Here is a 13,965-nt window from a genome sequence, read left to right as displayed (position 1 = left end):
CGGGAGCGCTCTTTGGTTGGCACCAGAGTAACTCTTGATTTACAAGGTCATTTGGTTGTCCATTGGCTTCCATGGTCTTTGGCCTGCACCCTGCAGGACACTGTGGGCCGAGAGGAAGCCCGGGTAGACGTCTAGGAGTGGAGAGTTGCCACGCCAGGGGCAGTATTAAGAACACCCCTCTGGGAGAAAGCACCAGAATGCAATTCTGTTAGGGCAACGTGTGGGGAGCAACGGAGGGTATTGCCTTGCAGTTATATTTGCAAAGAAATCTAAAGATTGGAAGTCGCCGAGTTAATTTTCCCCCATTCCACCAGATCTTTCTATAGATAATATTTAGAGGTCTCACATAATTTCCACGCTAATAGTAATGGAAGTCAATAGCCACACACGATTATCTCCATTCTGTCCATTTTAGGTGGGTATAATTTTTCTAAAATTGTCTCCGTTTAATTCAATACTGAAATATAACCCTTGAAAAGAAAAGAGCGCTGCATCACTTTGAGGCCATAGGACAAAATTCTGTAGAATAGCTTTCAAAATCCCAGGTTCATTATCACTTGGAGAAAATTTGACTTTCTATTGTCAGTGAAGGGATCCCTATCCTGGACTCACAGAAATGAAATCCATGTCTCCTTGAATGTAAATATCTGACTCTAGGAATCTAGCTGGGGACCACCTATCGGGCATCTATTTATTCTTCTGTATATTTATTCAAACATATGTTAGGTATGTAATGGAAAACAGAAGGACTCAACCAAAAGTTGACCTGATTTTAAAATCCCTTCTAACATATTCATGATTATTTCCCCTAACAAAAGCCTTCTTTATGAAGTCAGTTAATTAGCTTACTAACCTCTACTTTAAAAGTAAAATTACCCAATTACGCCAGCCATCAATGCCCACATAAATTTGCCAGTGAAATGGAGGTTAGAAACTGATACTGTTGGCGCTTTCTATGTATAATCAGAGCAGTAATTGACCTTTCCAGCTGACCATTTTTAAAACTCAATATTCTGGCAAATTTCTTTATATAAAATTGATTTATCTGCCTACATACTCTAATTTCCCGTTTTATAAATCGCTTTTGTATCGGCTCAATTAAACTATCTGCAATGCAAATCTTGTTAACTTGCTTCGATCATATGTTTAATTTTTTGAGATATACATGAACAGCATACACATATAATATATGCATATTTGGATATTTCACCGCAGAGGGTGTTTCATTTTGTTTTAGCACAGGGGTGTTTAAAGTCAACTCATTTGCTCCCAGGATATGAATTCATTGCAAAGTTCTTTAGAAAGTTATAAAAAGATCATCCTTTATAAGCATAGAAGGGGTGAATTGGCCATGAATATACTTTTATTCAAGTAAATGGTGACCGCATGAGTGCATCGATAATCTGACTTTTAATCTTTCTTCAAATGTGAGACTACATTTTGTGCATTATGATTATAATAAAAAGCATTGACTCTGACAGAGGAGACCTATTAGATTATCTACTTTTCTCTTGGAACAACACAAACCCCCCAACCACCCCCCACCACCCCTGGGAACCTATCTCAAGTAAAGTCTTTTACTCTAAACGTACAAAATACTGGAAAAAGTACCCTTGGGAAAAGATTCTGAAGCCCAGAGGATCCTTCAGGCACTTTTTGTGTTTTTTTTTTCTTGAAATCCAGTCTGTTTCAGATTTTTGCCCTCCAGTCCACTCTTATGTTTTATCTCCTGCCACGCACTTTACAAAACCTTGTGTCTGGAAAAACACCAGCGTTGTACAGAGAGGCTCGGCCTCTATGAAAATCACAACCATCACCCTGAGACGGCTCACTAGGCACTATGCTCTGTGATTTGCATGAAACAGTCTATTTCTCAGATCAACACTCACATCCATCTGTGGACGGATGAATCAACTGGGGTTCGGTGACCCAAAACAGATCATTTGATAAAAACAAAGCAAAGATCTAAGAAAGGGCACAGCCAAGATTCGAACAAAAATCATTAAACTTCAAAGTCCTTCAGAAATCCACCATGCGTGTCTCCTGCCAGCTCCGAGAGAGAGGTTTCCACGCAGAGGTAGCCAAATACAGGAGCACACAGCTGACCACCAGGAGGCCTAGTTCCACCGCAGAAGCTGTAAACCGTCCTTCACCCGCGTTCTCCTCTGCACCTGTCATTCAAGCAGGAGCTTCCCGGTGCGTCTCCGTGCTTGGGGTTCTCCAGTGAGTTCATGCTAATCCCGTCATCAAAACTACAAACCCCCCTGGAGAGAAGCGTCCAAATATCTAGGCTCGCATTTAGATCGACAACTACCCTCTCAAAAAATAAACTGTCCTCTTTAAGACCATAAAATTTTATTAGAAAAAAAAATCCCACGAACAGACATACACATAAAACTTCTACCTACTATGTGCCCAGAGCTTACGGGATAATTTGCTATAATAAAGCATGTCTCGCCTTCTTTCCGCCAGGCCCCACAGCGTGTGTATCTTCCTCCCCCTACAGCCTCAGCTGCTCATGCGTATGTGTTCTTGCTCAGATTGCTCCAGCTCTACCGGTCTTCTATCTTCCTAAAAGGGGTATTGCTTCTGCCATGAGCACTTATTATTTCTTTTCTTGGAAAACATTTCTCCCGGCTCTGCCAATGGCCGGCACCTCCCCAGCGCAGGCACCATATCCTCAGAGAGACTTGCCGAAGGCCAGGTTTCTCGGAAGCCCCCTGGTAGGGTAACGGACCCCCTTGGCTTGCCCATAACTACCTCGACGTTTGTCCTGACCGTCCTGTCTGCTGATGACATTTCAGTCCCAGGGAACCCGCAGCTCGGGGCACGGGGTGAGTGAGCCAGCCACCAGAGATTTACAAGGGAAGTGCTCGCAAGAGGTTTCTGGAAGGTCGTGGGGGAAGTAGAGGGAAGACGCCAGTGGAGGCAGCTTAGGCCGAATCCCACACGCGACCGTGGAGTGTTCGGTTAGGCTCTGGGCCTTTCCCAGTGGCAGCGAGGTGTCATCCTCCCATACCTGTCGCTCAGTGGCTAACAGGTCTCCTGGGGTGGCGGTGGGGGGTGTACATTTCCAGGCGGGCTCCCCTTTCCGAGGATGCAGCCTAAGCAGCTCCAGTAGCCGCAGATCAGGTTTTCAGAGAGTCTCAGGGGTGTTTCATTAGAAGGAAAAACGCACTGAAGCTGGGAGGGGCACTGTTGTCAAGATTTGGCCTTGTCCCGTGTGTGTATAGCTATCTATAGCTACCTCTAAATCTGTATCTTTTTTCAATATTCATGTCAAAGCACACCAATGACTATGTCTATGTGTGTATATTTCAATTACGTTTCATTTTCCACTAGCATTTTGTTCCAACAGGACAGTGAGTCTATCTAATTCTCTCTCTTTTTAAAATTTTATTATGTTTTTCCTGATATCAGAGAGAGGAAGGGAGAGGGAGAGAGAGGGAGAAACATCAGTGATGAGAGAGTCACTGATCAGCTGCCTCCTGCACGCCCCCTGCTGGAGATGGAGCCCGCAACCTGGGCATGAGCCCTGACCGGGAATCGAACCTCGACCTCCAGGTTCATGGGCTGATGCTCAACCAGTGAGCTTACACTGACAGGGCTCATCTTGTTCACTCTTCATATAGCAGTTGCTCAATTAATATTGGAGAAATCAATAAATTAATTGGCTAAACAATATTCTAGCAGAATGAAATAGCATAGCCCTTGCCTTAACTTCTCAGCAGCTTCATCTCATAATTCTAATATCCCTGTTCATTTTTTCTGTTTTCTCTTTTCTAAGGTTTTACTGCAAAAATACAGTTCCTCTCCACCGTTCTTGAAATCTCTCTTCTGTCTTGTCAATCTTAATCATCTTGAAAAGATACTAACTGAGGCAGTGGAGTTTAGTTCTTAAGAGGATAAGCTCTGGAGCCCCCTGGAGGGTGTGATTATGGAACTCAGATGGTCAGGGGTATGGTTTTTCTTCTACTATAAAGGAGGGGATATTCTGCCTCTCTCCTGAGGGGGTGGGGAGCATTAATGTATGCATATACTGTGAGATAATGCCTAGCACATGAAAAACACTTAAGAAATATTCCCTGTTATCAAGTTAATGAAATATTATCAGTTTTCCACATGGACTCTGTGTCATTCTGGATTAGTTATAATTTATTTTCCCAACCACTTCAACAAAGGATCAAAGATAGCTTGACTCTAATCTGCTATTTAGAGGTTTTATTTTGTTATATTTAGAAATTGAATTTAGTAGATTATTTACATCTTACTAGAAATTGTATTGTATCAATTTTTAACCAGAGATTGAAATCAGTTTTTCTCAAAAGGCATTAGAGTAAATTTCTCATGCAATACACACACACACGCGTGCGCACACACTCTTACACATTCAACACACAATATAAAAAGTAATTTCTTCAGTTGACCAATCTCTTGGGTGAATCATGGCCCAAATCCATTGAAATGCCTTTATGGTCTCAAATGCATAGGTGGACAGTGATGCAGAGCTGTCTTCTCATTATTTTAATAAATTTGTCAGCCACTTAGAGTTCCCTGATGGTTCACAACATTTAAGATGGTTTTACTTGTACTCTTAAGACATGCATGACTGTGATCACTTATAAATGTGATTGCTTTTGTAAGTTCTAAAGGTCGATATTTCTTATTACTCCATCCATAATATGGTCTAAAAATTACTTTTGTCTTTTATTACATACAATGTTTGTGATGCTTTAATGCATAAAAATTTTTTTACTATTTCTACATATGATTTGTATTTGGATATTAAATTAGCAGACTTATCAGTGTATTAACATAACCGTTATTTATGACAACTCATTTTCAGGGTAATATTCTGATACTAGATCCATTTAAAGACATATTTAGCTTAAATATACAGAGAGTAAATATTTGAGAAGCAGTGTGTGTATGAGTTATGGGCACAGCACCTGGATTTAGAACCTAGACACAGCCTACTCAACCTTTGACTACCTGTGTATGAGCTTGACAAGTGATGTCACCTGCCCACACATCAATGTCCTCCTTATGGAGACAATAATATCGCTTACTCTTAGGGTTGTTCTGAATTTTAATGGATAAATTCATGGAAACTACTGAGGTGGTTTGGCACATAAAAAGTACAATTTCAGATTCAGGTATTGTTAATATATCATAATCCTCCGAAATTCATTTTACTCAGGGGAGTCGTGTATATATAATTCTTATAAAGGTGAATTTCCTATTGTCAGTTTAATAGTGTATTTATGTTGTGATTGCCATTTGTTCTTAATTTCAGTATCCAAAGAGTGCTTTATAGAATCATAGGCGTTGGCGTCTAACTAACTTTACAATACTAGCTATGTACCATCAAGAAACACAGCCTTTTTGTGGTTTATTTTGATGACCTCCAAATGACACAGCAATCATCATAAAAGAGTAGCTCTGAGGTTTCAATAGGATGGCAGAACAACAGTGGGAATGCTTGGTAAACCCAATCAAAGAAGTTGTACTAAAGTTATTGTGATCAATGCATATATACATATAAGTTTTGAAGCTCATTTTATATTTCTATTATGCTCTCATTTCTCTGGGAAGCACATCTCTTTTAGTTAGTCTTCATAAATTGTTTAAATATTTTGGATTGGTTTCTCCTGCTATCTGCAAATAGAGGGTTCCTATGAAAACTTTTGTAAGTCAAAATGACTAAAGCAAAGAAGCAATTACCTTAGCACACATCTTGCTAATGGATGAGTGAAATAAACTGAAATAAAGCTCAGTTGCTCACAAATTTCAAAGCCAGGGTGGCCTGACAGTGAGATGCTGAGTGTCGTTCCCTGGAAGGGACCTGGCAGGGCCACTCACTGCTGGGGTGCTCACTGCCTCGGTAACTGACCTCTACAAAACAAATGCTGGACACTAGTTTTGCTTTTAAAACCCACTACTGTCATAAAAGCAAAAAATCCCTGTGGAATTTCTTGTGGTTGGCAAAAAACAGGTACTACTGGAGGCCTTTGTAACAGCAAGGTGGCATCATGGGAACAATAAAAAAGCCAGATAATAATAGTGTGTCCCCCTCAAAAATGTATATATACACTTTGAATAATATAAAGGCAGTGTTCATTAAAATACATTTTATTTTCAAATTTGAGCTATCAGCTGTTAAAGTGTGTATACATTTGTGGGGGGACACCCTGTATATCTGTTCCTCCTAAATAAATTTAAAAAATGACTTGTCAATAAGAATGAAAGGCATAAATGCCAAGTCGAATTTGGGTCCAAAGACTTATAGCAAGAAGAACTGATGTCCAATGTCTTATACGTGGAATCTAAAGAACAAAATAAACTGATGAACAAAATAGATCCAGTGACATAGAAGCATGAAACAGACTGAGGGATCTCAGAGGGAAGATGGGGGTGGGGAGAGATTAACCAAAGAATTTACATGCAAAAATGCATAACCCATGGACACAGACAATAATGTGGTGAAGGCCTGGGGTTGGGGGTGGGTATGGGGTAGAAGGGGTCAATGGGGGAAAATAGGGGGACATCTGTAATATTTTCAACAATAAAGATAAATTTAAAAAAAAAAAAAGAAGACTGAGGCATCCAAGAAACAGTCTCAACCTACTGACCAATTTTGTTCTCTGTCCATCTTGCTATGGGCAGTTATACCTCTCACTAGACCCAGAAACATAAACAGATGGTTTAATACTTAAAAACATCTTCCTGATGGCCTCTGCAGGAGAGGTCTCTGAGCTTTTCTATAAAGATATTTTCTGCCAAATTGCATTTTAGTGGATTCCTTCTTGACACTCCTTAAAATGAATTCCTTAGAACAGGTTGGTGGGAACTTTTAACATTGATATACAAATTAATTAAGTAAATCTCAGAGAAACTCGCTTTTTTTTTTTTAATGCTGAAATTCATTTGCTTAGGATTTAGGCTCCAAACATAAATATGGTATTTAAGAGCCTGGTCCATACATTCCAACAAATGTGTCTATAAGCCAATTATATCTTTACGCCTCATTGATCAGCATGTTCTAGGCTAGGGAGAGGGAATGTCTGCCGCTAATCTGTACGCTGTAACTTTAAAGCCTTCTCTAAAGAGCCTGGTACAAACAGGGGCGGCACCTTGTCGGGACACATTTCAATTTAAATTCCAGCGCAGTTTAAATATGTTCTAATCCTCTCTACGCCTCTGCCCCCCTCCCCATTTTCATTATGGTTTCACTCATGGTGACACCTTTACTCTCCAGGATTTGATAACCTATTTTGTGTGTGTGCAAAATCAAATTAGAAAAACCAGGGAAAAATTCCATGGCACTGAAACAGTTACTCATTACCAGGGTGCGGGTGTCAGGGTTCAACGAAGGAAACCGATGGACACAGTGCACTAGGTATTTACAGCAGAGATCTAGAAATAGGACAGTCTTACATTTAAAACCCCAGTTATGACTGAAAGGGGCTGACAGTCGTCCCCGGGCTCATCCAGGGACGATACAGTCCAAGGCCCAAAGTGGGTGACTGAAACCGTGGATAGTACAGAACCCTACATATGCTATGTTTTGTCCTGTGCATACATTCCTTTCACCTAAAGGAAGCACTTCATAACTTCTCTTTGGCATATCTGAATTGCCAGCATCACCACTCTTGCACTTTGGGGCCACGATTAAGGAAAACAGGGGCTGCTTTTGCACAAGCACTGCGATACCCTGACAGTTGAGCTGGTAACCAAAACGGCTACTAAGTGACTAAGGGGCGGGGAGAATCTACTGCCTGGAGATGCTGGATGAAGTCACCTCCAGGACTGGAAGGAGCAGAGCATCTCCAGATTTCATCGCCCTGCTCAGAACAGGCTTGAATTTCAAATTTATGAATTGTTTCTTTCTGGAATTTTCCACTGAATATTTTTGGTCCCTCGTTGGCCATGGGTAACTGAGACCATGGAAAGCAAAACCGAGGCTATAGGGAGACTACTGTAAGTGTTTTTGTTAGATTTGGGAGGTTCAACCAACATGTGAGTCATTATTATAATATATATAATATATCTATGTCATATAATGTCAGGCACTGTGCCCAGTGTTTCATTTATATTCTTTAAATTAATCCTCAACAACTATCAGAAGTTTTTATTAAGTTACTACCACTTTATCAACAAGAGTTTAGGTTCACAAAGGATATAAAGTACAGGTGGAATCTAAGGGAAAGACAATTTCCAGGAAGGCTGGACCACATGAAGACAATAGTCATCTTGTGCCAGGAGCTAACGGCCATTCCGTTCACCACAAGCCAGGGAATTAACCCCCTTCCCACTTGAGGTACATTCTTAAGAAGATTACATGATTGGACTACTTGGGACCCCTGCCACCGCTGGCCAGGTTGGGCTAGACGACCTTAATTGACAACTCTACATGGTAACACATGAGGGGAAAGGAAATCCCACAACAGAAACAGATGCTGGCACGTGAAAATGACAGTCCAGACGGGGTACCCTCTGGACAGCTACGATTTATCTAAGATGAAACCTACTGCAGCTTTTGGATAAAGTGGAAAACCCTCAGGTTGTCGCCTATTTGATGTCATCAAAATCACTTCTCCTTTCTCCCACCACAGAAATGTTTCAATAGTTCTTTCAGTCCGACGTCATAAGACCGGCACAGCCTGCTGTGGTTACATGGGGTTGAGGTTGCACTTTGCTAAATCTGTCTCTGAGCAGGTCCTTTAACCACCTCCGAGCCCCCATTCCCTCATCCATGAAATGATTGATATTAGGCCTTTTGCCAAGAAGAGGGATGTGTGCAGAGGAGACAATGTATGCAAAGATTTCGTCACTGTGCCTCATCCATAATGTCCCACCGATATCTATATTTGTAAAACTCTGGATGGCAGGAAAGAAAGCAAGGCGCTCATTCTTGGGGAAACCCTGGCTCAACAAATCGATCCAAATTCAGCAATGATTTGGGCTGAGAATCAGTAGTTTAAGCAAAATCTCAGATCGTTTTATTTATTTGGGCTCCTGCATCTCTCAAATGAGACTCTTGTAAATGAGGGGAAGACTGTCAGCATTTATCCAGATCACGTTAGCCAAGGCTCAGTCAAAGTGTCAAGGTCTGCGTTTAATTGTATACGGCCTGTGCAAGTAGCGCCAAATATCATTAATACCCATCAAGGAGGAAAAAGGCTTACAAACTAACATCCCCTGGGAAACATGCTGTAAAATAGAGTATTAAACGGCCCTATCAATAATCTGTAAAGTACACCTTCTCCTAAATCAGAGACTAGCCCAAATTTATTGTAAATTACATGAAAAAAGCCCATCTCCAAAATGAGGTTAAAGCAAAGCTATCAGCCCTTCCCCTGTACTAATGTACTATTAGACATTTGTCAAGTTGATGTGAAGTCATCATTTAAATGTGACTGAGTAAAGCAGTCACCCTTCCTAACTGCAGCGGAGAAGAAACAGTCCTTCAAAACAGTTTTATATGCCCCCTTCTTTGTTCCTTGATTTCAATCCAAAATCCATCAGAAGCTTGCATCCTGGCTCTTAGAAGTGCTGATCTTGGGGACGTGATACCAAATTCTTCCTGGAGGGAATGGGCTAATCCTCAGAAACATCACAGATCAGTGTTCGGGGAACTTCGAATTTTGTTATCCAAGATACATACATATACATCCATCTGACACTGACATTTGCACACTTGAAAGGCTCCTTGTTCTGCCTGGGTTGACGAATCCATTTTCATGTTGCACGGTAATGTGAGAAAGAGCAAACTGTCCAAAGGGAGGCCTGGAAATACACTGTTAAACTGCTCTCAATAATGAAAAAATAAAGAAGCCCTTCGGGGCTGCTCAGTCTTTCTCCTCTCCTCCGCCATTAATCTCCAAAGTACCTAAAACTGTTAGATCTCTTGAGCATGGTGCCCGTGGATGGTGGCTGAGGACGGCACAGGGGGCAACTCCTTTTTGGGAAGCTAAGTTAAGCCAGCGGGGGCAGTTCAGAAATGCAAACGAGCGTCTCCGGGGCTTCCAGGCCGCTGTTGTCCCAAGTACAGGGTTTTCACCTGGAACCTGGCGACAGACAAGCTCTGATATTTCGAGAAACAGGAATGTAACTCTCGATTTATCTCAGGCACGGTAAAATTTTTTTGATTGAGAAAACCACCACTTCAGCTGCAGTTACTTTCTAGTATCAGCCATATGGAGAAATGTCCTATCAGTAAACACTACCATTGTCATCTCTGCTTAACAACCACAACAAAACCACAAGATCCAGGCCCACTCATCAAAGAAACCCCAGATTGAACAGACGCCCTTAAATCCATTTTATATAAAACAATACATTGGCTTATATAAAAAGTAGGTAGAATTATGACTTGTTTGACTATGCCAGGAAAATACTATTTTCTGTATAGGCACTCGGTATATAATGCGCGATTACAAGTAGTTTCAGGAACAAAATCACTACACTCAGACTGAAAATCCAGCACAGAATATCATTTCTTCACATTAAATTATTCTCCTTATATCGTGAACATTCATCCACAGTGCTTACTGATGTACTTTAATCCAATTGAATTCCATACTATCTTTTTTCCCTGGTTAATAACATTGCCTCTTCAAAATGTCCATTTTAAAAGTAAATAGGAAGTTTACTTTTTGCCCTGAATGGTACCTGAAATGATGCCTCTTAAAAATGATTGTAATATCTTTCCAGAATCCCCGACAATAAAGTAAAAAATAACATTATGGCACCATCTAGTGACCTAATATTTCTCTTTTTTTCCTTCTGATATTCAGCTGGAAAGTGCATGTTTCTATCGATTATATAAAGTGTGTACTTTTAGCAAACATGCAGCTGGAGGTAGTTTCTTTATACGATTACCCATGAATCAAGCCAAGTGATCTCGACAAATTAAAATTTCAAAAATAACTGGCCACCTTGTAGGATAGAAAGTGCCTTACAAGCAGGTCGATGATGTTGGACCTAGCCTAGTCCTGCAAACAGATAATGAAATTCCTCTACACTCATATTTGGAACTAAATAAAACAAGTCCACCTCTAGAAAATGTTTTTATCCACCAATGAAACTTTTTTGGGGGTAAGAAAACTGATAAAGCTGATTTTATTTTTCTTAGACAAGCAATCATGATTATTTATGGAACAATGGCATAAATTTGAAAATACTGGGGAAGGAAAAGTACTGTCTTTTAGCCCACCAGAGATAACTTCATTTAGTGCACAGCCATGCAGATGTGTGGCCAATATACATGTACTGTTTGGCCTCGTGATAGCCAGAGCAATTCATAGATTATTTCTTAAATTCATAAATGTCATTATTTTATCAATACTAATGTTGGACTGCACTTTAAACAGGGATGTAGTATGTGTTTGTGTGTTTAAAGGTGAATTATCAAAGGCCATTTTCCTCTTTGAAACGTGTTGCGTTGTAGGTGTGGTGCGATGCAGAATCCACGGAATGGAACTTGCTGAGATCATGCTTAATCCCGGAACCTCCCGGCTCCAAAAGGGGGGTCAGCGGATTATCCTGTCAGTAAACTAAGGGTGCAGTGGTGGCCCCTGTAACAGAAAACACACTGAACAAAAAAACTTATCTTCCCTGGAGATACTGAGTGGCGCCCTTCCCCATCTCTGTCACCAGAATTTGACAGGAAGAGCAAAAAGACACCTAGCAGGAACAATTCATTGATTTCGAACACAATACAAAATACAAACCAAACTGTATTGTTGTCATTTGACACAAAATGTCACAAAACTAGTGTAAAAAAACAAACACAAAAAAAGAAGTTAGGAGTGATCAGTCCATCTCTTGTAAAAAGAAACCTGCGTAATTTACTCCTTCGATACGATGCCACATACAGGCTCTTCGTGGACCCTGATGCTCATCTCCAGGGCCTCTTGCTTGTGAAGTGCCAGTCACACCCTCCGCCGGCGTGGGAAGGGCACGGCTCTAACAGGCAAGGGAACCGGTGCGTCTGGTCGGGCCTGCGGGGCTCCCCACCCTGCACACCCCGCTTCCTGCGCGGTCTCCGCCCGAGCCCCAGGGTGGGCTTTCCCAGATGAGGTCTTTAAGTCAGGACCCTTATCAGCTCCTTTGCACAGAAGGCCGCCCTGTCTTCCACGCCCTCTTTAAACGCCTGGCTGCTGAGTTTAATTGTTGGTTCTGGGGGTGCCTCGGTGACTGTGTTTCTCTAAAGTACGAGATCATACCTGAGGGTCCTCAAAGGCGATACTCTCTTTTATAAACACAGTGACACTGGTGGTAAAGAGAGGGCCACTTCGGATCCGAAATATATTAGCCCCAAACCCAGCAGAGCAATTCCATTTGATTTTGGGGGTTGGGGATCATCCTCTTTGCTCCATGTTCTGTCCTTGAGCTTCCCCAGGGTGGCGGTCCCACCTACTGATCCCACTGGGAGGGCGGCAGTGCCCTGCTTGGCCCTGGGCAGCAGCCCCGTACCTGCAGCCTTGGCGGCAGCCTTGCCACTGAGGACCTGGGCAGCGCCAGTTTGGCCCAGTGAGCCTAAGATGGGAAAATAGCCTTGCCCACCACGCCTATCACTGCGGTGGGAAGGGCAGCCTTGCAAGTTTCTGAATCAGCTTCGGGGTTATTTTGCCCTTTGGGTGAAAGATAATGCCAGTTCACAGCTAGAAAGCTCTATTGTTCCATCTGGTGGAGTCCCAGAAGCCCCCGCTCCTTCCTTCCTTTTGCCCTGTCTGTATCCCCTCTGGCCCAAGTTGGCAGTGTTTGGGCTCCCACGGCCCCGTGTCATTTCTGGGCTACTGCTGGAACGGCTGATTTGATCTATGAGCTACATCTGCAGTCTCTTTATGGGGTGATTGTCCGGCCAGCCAACCCCTTGGTGTTCCCTCCAAAGCACACATTTTCTTTCTGTCTTTCTTTTTTTCTTCCCCACACGAGTAGATTGAGAATTTTCTACATCTTCAAGTCTTGGTTCCTTCTTGCTTAATAGCTTCTTTCATAATTTCTCTCTCTCCTCTCACATCTTACTCTAAGCAGCAAGGAGCAACCAGGCTGCACCTTCGACATTTTGCTTAGAAATATTCTTGGCTAAATATCCAGGTTAGTCACTTACAGTTTCAACTTTACACAAACACCAGAACACAATTTGGCCATGTTCTTTGCTGCTTAATAATAGATACGTCTCTCCTCCAGATTCCAATAGCATGTTCCTGATTTCTGTCTGAGATCTCAGCTTTAATGTCGGTATTTTTAATAACGGTCTCTTTGAGGCAATTTAGGCTTTTTGTAACATGCACCTCAAAGCTCTTCCAGTCTCTACACATTAACTAGTTCCAAACCTTCTTCTACATTTTTTAGGTATGTTTTTATAGCAGCACTCCACTTAATACAAAATCTGTATTAGTCAGAGCTCTCCAAAAAAGTAGAAACAATAAGATTCAGATGATAGATAGATAGATATAAATATATATACAAATATAAATATGTAGATTATCTATAGAATATCTATCTATCTATCATCTATCTATCATCTAATTTTCTAAGGAATTGGCTCACACAGTTCTGGAGGCTTGGTCCAAGTCTGCAGGGTACGCTGGTAGTCTGGAGACCCAGGGAAGAGTTGCAGTTGGAGCCCAAAAGCAATAGGCCAGCAGAATTCCTTCTGCTTGGGGAGGTCAATCTTTGTTATGTTTTTGTCAACTTCAACTGATTGGGGGAGGCCTACCCACACCTGGAAGGTAATCAGCTTTATTTAAAGAACACTGATTTAAATGTTAATCTCATCTAAAAAACGCCTTCATCAAAACATCCAGAATAATGTTTGACCAATCTGTGGCCACCATGGTGCAGCCAACTAAATTCATACATATAATAAAATAAATCATTACACACTATTAATGTTCCCCCCAATAAAGTTCTTACTAAATAGAGATAATTTTCAAGTGATCTATATAAGGTAAA

The sequence above is a fragment of the Miniopterus natalensis genome, chromosome 18, assembly GCF_054644295.1.
Source record: "Miniopterus natalensis isolate mMinNat1 chromosome 18, mMinNat1.hap1, whole genome shotgun sequence".
Classification (NCBI taxonomy): Eukaryota; Metazoa; Chordata; class Mammalia; order Chiroptera; family Miniopteridae; genus Miniopterus; species Miniopterus natalensis.
This window is presented reverse-complemented; position numbering follows the sequence as displayed.